The sequence below is a fragment of the Protopterus annectens genome, chromosome 4.part0, assembly GCF_019279795.1.
Source record: "Protopterus annectens isolate FY-2018-M chromosome 4.part0, PAN1.0, whole genome shotgun sequence".
Classification (NCBI taxonomy): Eukaryota; Metazoa; Chordata; order Ceratodontiformes; family Protopteridae; genus Protopterus; species Protopterus annectens.
The window spans coordinates 698,924,681-698,937,443 of NC_056733.1; the positions used below are offsets into that span (position 1 = coordinate 698,924,681).

General features: G+C 44.5%; 1 protein-coding gene across 1 annotated transcript in view; it reads left to right on the plus strand.

The window, feature by feature from the left end:
* Positions 1–12,763, plus strand: part of PXMP2 (peroxisomal membrane protein 2) — a 439,334-nt gene that overhangs the window by 273,652 nt on the left and 152,919 nt on the right. The gene's annotated exons all lie outside the window — the stretch shown is intronic.

A 12,763-nucleotide genomic window follows, 5' to 3' on the forward strand; every position in this document is an offset into this window, starting at 1 on the left:
TCTCATGTGCAAGGGCGTCACGCTGACAATTGTGCTTAATGACTTTGTTCTAAGTTGAATGGAAGGTGTACCAGAAAATGCAGTGAAGAGCATGCACATGATGTTTCCTACAAAGTTACAGTATCCACAGCTGTGGTGACATGTAAGTTCTTCAAGCAAGTGACAAAGTTACTGTTTTACAGAGTAGCAGCCATTTGAACTAGGGCAAGGTCAGGCGATGACAGTTTTAGAAAATGGACTGAACCTGCAAACTTCTGTTAGGACCATTTGCAGTAGTTTCTGTTTACAAGGTCAGGTAGTCTTAGAATTAAGGTATATTCCAGTTTTGGAAGGAGAACTTAAATACTGAGGTTCTTGTTTCATAGGTCAAAGGCCTAGTCATTCTGTAACTTGAGTTTTAGTGAGGTAAGAACATTAGTGGTGGTCCACTTAAAGTGGTTGTGAAGTGATAGAAGTGGGTTAGTCAAAGTACCCAGTTATTTGAAAAGTAAGATTTGCCTGACTGAGCAGGCATTAAAGTCAATAAGTTTCAGAGATATGGTGTTGGTGGGTCCCATGCAGCATCATGTGAGCCTTTATAGTGTTAAACTGTACAATTTTAAAAATAGTTCAGTCCAGTACCCTGCAGAGACAATACTGTAGTATTCCTTGTATGACTTTTGCAGTAACTCCAGACCAGAGGATGACAAGGTTGTCCACAAAGAATATAACTTGCATTTGGGTATGCTTGGGGGAGCTGAGATACTTTATAAATAAAGTGAAAAAATAAGAGCCAGTGTGAAGTACCATTGGTCTCAGAATATAGCTTGCATCCAGGGATGCTTGAGTGAGCTCAAATATTTTATAAATAAGGTAAAAAAGTAAGAGCCGATGCAGAGCCTTGTGAAAAAACATTGGCCTTAGAATAGTTCTTAAAGCAGATATTTTGGCATTCCCAAGAACCACGTTTTGGATGTTAAGCAAGTAGTAGTTCATATCAGTTTTATTTAGCGGGTAAGTGAAATGGGACACATAGACCCATTTTTTCATCAGCAGCCTAATTAAATCAAATCTACTACAAGACAAATGTGACATAGAAAATAAAAGGTAAGTAAGCAAGACATACACATCAGTAAATATCAAAAGTTAATAGTCAGTGATTGTTAACCAAGTCATTAATTAAGTAATTATAGTTGCTAAATTTTCCACATTTGATGGATACAAAAGTCAGACTCTGAGGCTACAGGGAAAATCCACCAGGAGGTCTTAATCCATGTTTGTGAAAATGGTGTTAGGGACATAATGCAAGGTTGCAAGAGGACATTTAAATCGATTCTGTGCATGATTTAATATATAATTACTGAACTTGCATGTACGCCCATTTCTGTAGTACCTTTGTCACTGTTTGTACCCTGGAGATCAACTGGTACTCCAAGGACGAGGTTGGATTGTTGCTTTAGGAAATGAGGGTGACATAGCACATTTTCAGCAAGCTAGAACTACAGTAAATGTAAGTGATAGATTAGCAACAAACATTCAGCTTCAGGACTGCCACTGTTATCAAGCAGAACAGCTTTCAGGTGGTCAGCTTTCAAGGCCTCCACTAGCACTGCTTGGCATAAAAAGTTGAGATTTAATAGTAGGTCTCCTGCAAGATAACTTCACATTTAACCTACATGGCAAGCTAGCATGTGTGGAAGGTATGAAGAAGACATTTTAGTTTGCTGACACAGTTTTTGTGGGATGGAACTAGTTTGCTAGGCAGCTACTATATTAAGATAATGACCTTTCTGGTCTCACCTAGAATCCTCTTGCCTCTATCCTTTACATTTCCAGCAAATGGAATACATTTTGTTGTGTGTTATTGTAGTAGGTGTTACTTTACAGACTTGATAGTATTTCTGTAAGACCATTTCTGTTCAGTAAAGGATTAGCATAGTTTAGCTGTATTCACATATTTCTAACACTTCCATGTTATATAGCTTACTCTTGGTCTGACTTTTGGGTTCTTAATTAGTCAAGGCCAGTGTAACAAACATGATCTGTGGGTGGGGACTGAAAATATTTATTCCATGTTTCTATCAAGATTGTGGTAAATTGACTCAAAACCACACCAGCATTTATGTAGATGTCTTGCATAGATCATTCGGTAAAGGGGGACTCCCATAAAGGTCCAAGGGCTTTTGAATGATGGTGGAGTTGATTATTCCTTAAATTAAAAAGATGTGGCACCATCTTTGGTTTGATTAATAAGAAGAGACAATGTCTGTCATGGTGTTGACCTGGACGTAACAGTTAAAACATCTCTTTGGACTTTTGATGAGAATGATGGGTAAAAGAGAATGATTGCCTGTAAGTGGATTATAACTGATGCTGTCAGGAACCAGCTGTATTAGTGGCTGTAAATTGATACATCATGTTTGTTGGTAGAATTCATGAGCATCTCATCTGATGTTACTGTTTTTGGAGGATTCGTTCTTCATGGTTTGAGGAGAGTTTCAGGTAAGTTTAAGGAGGAGGGCAGTGATCTGTATGGTAAGCAAATAAATAACTATATGAGTCTTCCTATGTAGATCAGAGCCAACAGCCAATTTGTCCCATATTCATCAGTGAACATTTCTGTATTCATCAGTAAGTGTAGACTGAAGAGACTTCTTAACTAGTAAAAGAAAACTCCCATTCTGTGCTCTTACATCATCTCAATAGATGGAAAGTAAGCCGATGTTCTTCGTGTTTCACTGTTGCAGTCATCACCTGTGGGTTATCCCTGCTGTGGTAGCCCTCATCTGGCCTGAATACCAGAGTTAATGTTTTTGTGTGCCAGTTGCTGTCACCTGTAGTCTGACGTTAGGTCGTCAGTACTATAAAGCAAGGCAGCCAAAATCATTACATCAGTCTTTTTTGCCATGGAGCCCATAGCAGAAGCAGTTTGCATGAGTGCCGGTCAGTCACTACTAGAAGATGTATTTCAGCAGAAAACATTTAAAGTTTAGTGCCCTGTTGGGGACACTTTTTTTTGCTCTAACCGATATCCGAAAAAGTTAACAGTTGTCTCGCCTGTGGAAAGCAGATCCCACACCGAGACTTTCATTCTCACTGCATCACTTGTTTAGGCCCGCACCACAATGTCCCTCATTGCCGGTTCTGTGCCCTCTTTAATGCGAGAACCATTCGCCGTAGAGCTCTTTTTGTAGACAATTATTTTCATATTCCATCTTCAAATTGCGATATGGTGTCCATCAGCCAACAATCCGCCGACCTTTTGAAAAAATGTAAAGAAAGAGACAGGCCACACAAGGCTAAGCCTTACAACATTGCTACCGCTAAGCAAGTCGTCAGTTCTCTGGAATTCAATGAGGCGCTTTTGCAGCCCCTGATGCCCGACTCGCTTTCTATGCTGGCTTCTGCCAAGACCTTTTCAGAGTCCGGTATGCCGCAGAAATCCACTTTGTCTTCCGAGCCTTAGGCTGTCTGTCCCTCGGTTGGGTCCATGACGCAGGCACCGGCTTCCGAGGAGGCCGTTCGTACTACCGATTCTAGACTAAAAACAACGTCTTCTCTTCCGACTCCCGTTTCTCAGAGACCGACAGAATCTCTTAGGCCTCGAAGCCAGGCCACTCCTAAGAAAGCTGCTTCTAGCCACCATCTTGCTACTGCTCCCCCACCCCAAGCTCAAATGCTTAAAATGGCGGAGGATGTCATCTCCCTTATCCAAGGTATTCAAGCCCCCACTCCAAAAAGGAAAAGGGCTCCTTCTCCAGAAGTTATGACAGACCAGGAGTCTGAGAAATCTGATTATTCTGCCTTTGAAGAGGAACAACAGCCCTTAACTGTTTATGAGGATTCAGATCCAGAGGAATCCATCCCCTCTGCCTCCCCTCCAGAGGACCTCTCCTTCAGGGAAACCCTTCACTCCCTCAGGGAACATTTTCAGTGAGAATCTCAGGACTACCCACAGGCAAAGCAACGTCTTAGAGAGTTTCTAGACCTGCTCCAGCACAGACCCCTGGCCATCCCACCTATTCTAGAAGTGGTGGATGATGTTTTCCTTGAATCCAGTTTAGCCCCTGATGCCCTGCCTCCTGCCTCAGTTAAACCTGACAGGTACTACAGAGTACCCGATTCTCACATGTACCTGTACAGGAACCTGCTGCAGACCCTGAGGTCATTACACAGGGACCCAAAGGATCTAAGACTAGTTCTGCCAAGAATCCTCTTCCTTTTGACAAAGACTCCAGAGCTCTGGACAGATGGGGTACGAAAGTATACACTTCTGCAACCTTAGCTATCAGAGCACTCATTTGTCAGTTCCATATGTTAAAATATCAACAACACACTTTGGAACAATTAAAACAGAAGATCGTTACCTCCTCTGACGGTGCCATCTCAAAAGAGCTGGCAGAATTACTACACTCTGCTTGTCAAATGGCGAGGCACTCATTACAATGTGGATATGACGCCCTAGAAGCCTCTAGCAGGGCAGCAGTGACAGGATCTGCTGTTAGAAGACATGCATGGCTGAAGGAACAACCTTTCCCTGATCATGTCAAGTCTAAACTTATTGATGCACACCTAGATAAGGAACGCATGTTTGGGGAAAAAGCAGAAGAGGTGCTTAAAAAGATGGAAGACAAAGCAAAATCTGTGCAAACAGTAAAATATTTTTTTCAAGTTCAACCGCTCAGATTCAGCAGGAACTTCCCCTCTAAATACTGGGCCTTCCCTGCACCCAGCAGAGAGGGCCAAAGTAAGGCCCGCAGGGACAGGACATCCAGGCCCCCATCCCAGGGCCAGCTATGAAGCAAACAATGGACCACTTCCACCTCTAAGGCAGGGAGTTCTAAGCCAAGCTTCTGTGGTAAGCACTCACAATGACTCTCCCTCCCCCTCAAGGACAACTGGGTCTCTATAACCAAGAACCAATGGGTATTAAAAATCATTTTTCAGGGATGCAGATTCTCCTTCAGCAAACTCACAATTCCAAGAGGGTACCCAGACCTCCCACAAACCAGTGGGTAGAGGCATTAAAACAGGTAAAAACCCTAATATCCCAGGGGGCAGTAGAACCTGCCCCTCTGGATCAAACAGGAAAAGGTTTTTACTCAAGACTATTCCTTGTCCCCAGAAAAGAGGGCACTTGGCGCCCCATCCTGGATCTATCCAAACTGAACACCTCCTTGGTGTTCCCCAGATTCAAAATGCTAACCTTGCAGCAGCTCCTGCCTATGCTTGCACAAAATGCCTGGCTGGTAACACTAGACCTAAAAGATGCCTACCTCTACATCCCCATCAGGGAATCGTGCAGAAAATTCCTGCGCTTCACAGCAGGCAATCAGCACTTTCAGTTCTCTGCACTGCCCTTTGGCTTATCTACTGCTCCCAGAGTATTCACCAAATGCTTGGCCCGAGTTATAGGATTCCGCAGACAGAGAAATATACAGATTTACCCTTACCTGGACGACTGCCTCATTCAGACGAAAAGCAAAGAAAAGTTACTCCAGGATCTTCTCTTTCACAAAAAACTCCTGACTTCCCTAGGGTTCACCATCAATGAGAAAAAAATCATAGCAAAACCCCACCAGGAAAATTGTTTTCCTGGGAGCTGTGCTAGACACAACAACCCTAATGGCCTTCCTGTCCCCAGAAAAGCAGAGTTTCCTGCCTCTCTACTTCACCCAGCTGGCTTCCAGAAGTCATCTCACTGCGAGGAAGTTCCTGCAAGCCCTGGGATACATGGCATCTTGCATCCTTCTCATCCCTCTCGCCAGGCTTCATTCAGTGGTACTTAAAGAACCTTTGGTGTCAGCACTCTCAGTCCTTAGAGAAAACTCTCCCACTGATCCCTTGTATAAGGGACGAATTTCTCTGGTGGGCAGAGGCCTGTGCCATGAACAAGGGTCTTCCCTTCATCCTCCACCCTTCCGGCCAGACAATCACCACCGACACCTCAGACATAGCTTGGGACACTCACCTAGCAGGCAGGTGTACCCAGGGCCTTGGGAATGCCCAGCAACTTTACTTGCACATCAACCAGAAAGAAATGATGGCAGTGCAAAACACTCTGATTTCCTTCCAACCCTATCTCAGGTCAGGGGTCCTCCTTATAAAAACAGACAACACCACAGTAATGTGGTACATCAACAAACAGGGGGGCACCCAATCTTACCCCCTGTGCAGGTTAGCCATGAGTCTGTGACTTACAGCTACCTCCATGGGGCTACACCTAATTGCCCAGTACTTACCAGGGATCAACAACACACTGGCAGACCACCTAAGCAGAAACTTACTAGACCCCCACGAATGGCAGCTCCACAGAGAAATCTTTCTGCAAATCACCCAAGAGTGGGGGACCCCAGTGGTGGACCTCTTTGCCTCCCACCTCAACCACCAGCTGCACAAATTTTGCACCAGGGAGATGTTCTTTGTGTTTCACTGTTGCAGTCATCACATTTAGGTTATCTGCTTGCAGTAGCCCTCAGTTGGCCTGATTATCAAAGTGTTGGGTCCTGCGTCAGTTGCTGTCTCATCTTCCATGACGTCAGGTAGTCAGGGGTATAAAGCATGCAGCCGACGTCATTACATCAGTCTTTCTTGCCGTGAGGTGCCCAAAGCAGAAGCAGTTAGCAAGTGCCGGTCGGCCAACTCCTGAAATTTTCGTTTTCGAGTTTCAGAACCAAAGTCTTCAACTAAAGCTAAGTACCCCGTTCGGGGAAACATTTTCTTGCTCTAAACCGATGTCAGTAAAAGTCAATAATTGTATTTCTTGTGGAAAGCAAATATTCATTAAGATTTTCATTCATACTGTATTCCTTGCCTAGACCCTGACCACAACGTACCTCGCTGTCGGTTTTGTGCCTTATTTAAACAGCGAACTATTTGTTGTCGGTATATTTACACTTCTAAATATTTTGGTACTCAGTTCAATTATCCAGATATGTGTTTGGTAAGCAACCTGACTACCGACATTCCGAAAACAAAAAATGCAAAGATAAAGACAGAGGCAGGCCGCCTAGGTCCAAAGCTGCTGACGACGCTTCTCCTAAGTTCGCCAGTACTCGGTGAGGCGCTTTCTCAGCCCCTGATACCTGCTACTTCAGATTCGCAGGCCTCTACTGAGACCCATTCAGAGTCCGGTATGCCGCGAGATGCTTCAGCTGTGGAACCTGCAGATGTCTCTGCCTTAAATGGGTCCATAGCCACTGTGCAGGCACCGGCTTCTGAGGGTGTATTCAGGCCTACTGACTTGCATATTAAACTGACGCCATCTTATTCTTCAAGGCCTAAAACTCGAACCATGCCTAGAAATCCGATGCCTAGACCACTTGGTCAGGCTTCTATGCCTAAAAAACAAATGATAAGAATGGCTGAAGACCTTATTACTTTAATCAGGGAAAGCCAACCTTTCCCCTCTAAGAGACCTAGGACTGAATTTGCTTATGATACTTCTGATCCGGATTCTGAATTTTCTGTTTCCTCTGATGAACAGGATTTACCCTTATCTACCTATGAGGATTCTGATGCAGAGGACTCTATTCCCTCTGCTTCCCCTCCAGAGGATTTCACTTTTGGTGAAACTGTGCATACTCTTAGGGGGGCATTTTCGCTGGGAAAGCCAGGATTACACTGATTCTAAAAAGAGGCTTAGGGATTTCTTACTGCTGCCCCAACACAGGCCTTTAGCTATCCTCCCTGTACTGGACATTGCTGATGATGCCTTTATGGAATCTAGCTTGGCCCCCGACTCTTTACCTCCTGCTCCCAGAAAACCTGATAGATATTACAGAGTTCCTGACTCTCACAAGTTCCTTTTTAAAAATCCTACTGCGGATCCTGAGACCATTTCACAGGGACCCAAGGACATTAAGGCTACTACTGCCAAAAAGATTCCAGGGTGCTGGATAGATGGGGTAAGAAGGCATACACTTCTGCAATCTTGGCCATTAGGGCCTTAAACTGCCAATTTCATATGTTAAAGTATCAGCGGCATATTATTGGATTGCTTAAACAGAAAATGATGTTGATTCCTGACTGTGCTGAAAATAAGGATTTACAGCATTTAATACATTCTGCTGAACAAGTTGGAAAACATACTTTGCAATGTGGTTTTGATTCACTAGAGGCATCTTGCAGGGCTGCTATCAGTGGGTCTGTACTTAGAAGGCATGCTTGGCTTAAGGAGCAGTCTTTGCCAGATCATGTTAAAGCTAAATTGCTGGATGCTCCCTTAAATCAGGACCGCCTGTTTAGCAACAAAGCAGAAGAAGTACTTAAAAAGATGGAGGAAAAAGCTAAATCTATGCAAACTGTTAAAATTTCCTACAGGTACAGCCACCAAGATTTAGTATGCATTGGCCCTCTAAGAATTGGTTCTTTCCTGTCTCTTCCAGGCCTTCTCAGACCAAACACAGAATCAGCAGAACACCAAGGCTTCAGTCCCAAGGTACGCACAGGACTAAGCAGTGGGGGGGCTCCCACTTCCAAATCAGGGAGTAGTAAGACTCCCCCTATGGTAAACTGTCTCAATGACTTAACTTTAAAACTTCCAAGCCCTTCTCAACTGACTTTCCCTTTAGGGGGAAAAATTGCTCTGCAGCCAAAAAACTGGGAACTAATTACCCAGGACAAATGGGTTTTAAATGTAGTTTCCAAAGGATACAGATTTCACTTCCACATGTTACCATCCCCTAATGGTTGGCCAGATCTACCCCCAAATCAGTGGGCAGAGGCTCAAAAGCAAGTGCTCTCTCTGTTAAGCATAAGGGCTATTCAGACTGTACCAGAAGTGGAAAAGGGACAAGTTTTCTACTCAAGACTTTCCTGGTATCCAGAAAAGACAACTCATGGCATCCTATCCTGGACCTTTCTATCCTAAACACCTTTTTGTTGATCCCAAAATTCAAGATGCTAACTCTTCACCAGTTGCTTCCTATGCTAGGCAAGGATGCTCGGTTGGATTTAAAGGAAGCCTACCTGCACATCCCAATCAAGGAATCTGCCAGAAGATACCTATGCTTCAAAGCAGGCTACGTGCACTATCAGATGTTCATCGTGTTTCACTGTTGCAGTCATGACTGTAGGGTTCTCCCCTGCCGGCAGGCAGTCCTCGGTCGGCCAGAATCCCAAAGTCTGGGTCCGGCGTCGGCTGTTCAGCCATGCTCCATGACGTCAGAGCGCCAGGAGTACAAAAGCTGACAGCCGACGCCATGTTCTCCAGTCTTTCTTGCCGTGCGGTGATAGCAGTTCGCAAGTGCCGGTCGGCTGACTCCTGACAAACTTTTCTGAACAATCTTCAGTCCGAAGACTTTCTTCTCCTACTCAAAGCTAAGTACCCCATTGGGGAAACTTTTTTCTTGCTCCAGTCCGATGGCGAAAATTTTAATAATTGTATTTCATGTGGGAAGCAAATACCTCATAAGGATTTTCATTCTTACTGTATTCCTTGCTTAGGCCCTGACCACGACGTAGCTAGTTGTCGGTTTTGTGCTAGATTCAATCAACGTACAATTAAACGAAGGTACGATTTTGCATTTCATTACTTCGGTAGGCGTTTTAATTACAAAATGTCGTCGGATATGGTTCCGGCTACCGGAGGTCACAAACGACGCAAGGACAAAGACAGGCCTCCAAGGTCCAAATCTGACGATATTGTACAAGCAGAGCCAGCTTCAGGTTCGGCCGTCATCAGTGAGGCGCTTTTGCAGCCCCTGTCGTCGGCCATTTCAGAACCGATGGCCGAAACGGACTCCCACGAGGAGCCAACTAGGCCTTTGAATACTTCTGTTGCAAGACTTTCGGACAATGCTCCTTCGGATGGGTCTGGAGCCGCTGTGCAGGTACCGGCTTCCGAAGGGGTTTTCAGGCCTACTCAGCTTCTAATAAAGGCAAAGCCAAAGACAAAGGCAAAGACTCCTTCCAAATCAAAGACTGCAACACAGGCCTCTTCTGATCTGGCTCCCAAGTCACAGAAACAGTTACTTAAGATGGCGGAGGACTTACTCATTATGATTAGGGGTTTACATCCCACTCCAGATAAAAGGCCAAGGCAGGAAGTTTATTATGACTCCTCTGATCAGGCTTCTGTTTCTTCAGTTTCTTCTTCTGGCCAGGATTATTCTTTCCCTCCTTATGAGGATTCTGATGCTGAGGAATCCATTCCCTCAGCTTCTCCCCCCTGAGGATTGCTCTTTTGGGGAAACTTTGCATGAAATGAGGGAACATTTTCACTGGGAAGGACAGGAGTATTCAGAATCTAAGAAAAGACTAAGGGATTTTCTTCTTCTTCCCCAACATAGACCCCTGGCTATTCCTCCTGTTTTGGATATTGTGGATGATGCTTTTTCGGAGGCTAACTTAACCCCTGACTCTTTTCCTCCAGCTCCTGTTAAGCCTGACAGATATTACAGGGTTCCTGATTCCCACCAGTTTTTATACAAGAACCCTACTGCTGACCCTGAAACCATTTCTCAGGGTCCTAAGGGAGTTAAGGTCGCTTCTGCTAAGAACCCCATTCCCACTGAGAAGGATTCCAGATCTTTAGAAAGATGGGGCAAAAAAGTGTACACTTCTGCTACTTTATCTATTAGGGCTTTAAACTGTCAGTTTCATATGCTGAAATACCAGCAATTTCTCCTGTCTGTTTTAAAACAAAAGCTAACTTCCATTTCCGTCTGTGCGGATGATAAGGAATTACTTGATATATGCTACTGAACAAGTTGGGAAGCATGGTTTACACTGTGGTTTTGATGCCTTGGAGGCTTCTTGTAGGGCTGCTGCCTCTGGTACAGTAATTAGAAGGCATGCATGGTTAAAGGAACAAAATTTGCCGGATCAAGTAAAAGCTAAATTATTGGATGCTCCTGTTCAGCATAATGTTTTGTTTGGATCTAAAGCTGAAGAGGTGATTAAAAAGATGGAGAATAAGGCTAAATCCATGCAAACAGTTAAAGATTTCTTACAAGTACAGCCACCCAGATTTAGTAGGAATTGGCCTACGAAAAATTGGTCCTTTCCCAATTCAGACAGGCCTCAGAGGGGTAGATACAGATGCTCACGAGGAAGGCCTCAAACACAAGCCTCTTATAGACCAAGACAGTGGACTGCTTCCACCCCTAGGGGAGGAGAGGATAGGACGCAAGCTCATAGGAAACAGACTCAATGACTCCCTCTGTTGGGCTGCAGGAACCTCTTGCCTGGAAGCCCGTCTCAGAGGAAAACTTTCTCTTTTCCACCTAAATTGGACTCATATAACCCAAGACAAGTGGGTTCTGGATGTGGTTTCAAGAGGTTACAAATTCCATTTTCATACCCTACCAAGGCCAAGCGGATGGCCAGATCTTCCAAAACATCAATGGACAGAGGCCTTAAACCAGGTGGAAGCTCTTTTGACTATGAAAGCCATAGAACTAGTACCACTTTCAGAGATGGGACAAGGCTTTTATTCAAGGCTCTTTCTAGTCCCCAGGAAACAAAATTCATGGAGACCCATTCTGGATCTGTCAGTCCTGAACACTTTTCTAGAGATACCAAAATTCAAGATGCTAACTCTGCAGCAGCTGCTTCCAATGCTGACCAAAAATGCATGGATGGTAACTTTGGATTTAAAGGAGGCATATTTACACATTCCCATCAGGCAGGAGCGCAGAAAATACTTCAGGTTCAAGGCCGGATCGAGGCACTTTCAATTCTCTGTGCTGCCCTTTGGATTGTCTACTGCGCCCAGGGTCTTCACCAAATGCCTGGCTCTAGTAGTAGCTTATTGCAGACTCAAGGGAATTCAAATCTACCCTTATCTGGATGACTGTCTTATTCAGGCAGACAGCAAGGAGGGCTTACTACAGTATCTACAGTTTGTTCAAAATCTTCTCAAGTTCCTGGGATTCACTATAAACATAAAAAAGTCAAATTTGACACCCTCACAACAGATAATTTTTCTGGGTGCTTCTCTAAACACAACAACCCAGATGGCATTTCTGACACACGAAAAACAGTTACAGCTGGCTCTAACTTTCAAAACCTTGGCAACTTTAACTCAGCTATCTGCAAGGAGATTCCTGCAGGCTTTGGGTTACATGGCCTCCTGCATCCTTCTCGTACCATATGCAAGGCTACATATAAGGAAAATACAGTGGTACCTAAAAAGTGTATGGTCGCAGCATTGCCACAGTTTAGACATTCTGATCTCCGTCCTGTCTTGTCTTCAAAAGGAATTCCTTTGGTGGTCCAAAGCATGCACTCTAAACAAAGGAAACCCCTTCTGTCTGCCTCCGGCCACTCAGAGACTAACCACAGATGCCTCGGATTATGCATGGGGAGCCCATTTTCAGGGCAACTGTCTGCAGGGCCTTTGGACAAAGGATCAGAAGCACCTGCATATCAATTTAAAGGAAATGTTAGCCATTCAGAAAGCTCTATTGGCCTTCAGGAATCTTCTACAACCAGGACAACTACTGATACGGACAGACAACACCACAGTTATGTGGTACATAAACAAGCAAGGGGGATCTCATTCCTACCCCCTTTGCAGACTAGCCATGGATCTATGGAACACAACTCTAGCTTGCAATCTGGACCTTCAAGCTCAGTTTCTACCAGGGAAGCAAAACTTCCTGGCAGACAGTCTGAGCAGAAACCTTTCGCACCCACACGAGTGGATGCTGGACACCGAAATATTCAGGATGATAACAGCAGTCTGGGGATGTCCTCACATAGACCTCTTTGCATCCCACCTCAATCATCAACTACAGACTTTTTGCACCAGGACTTTCCACAAACAAGCTTGGAAAGT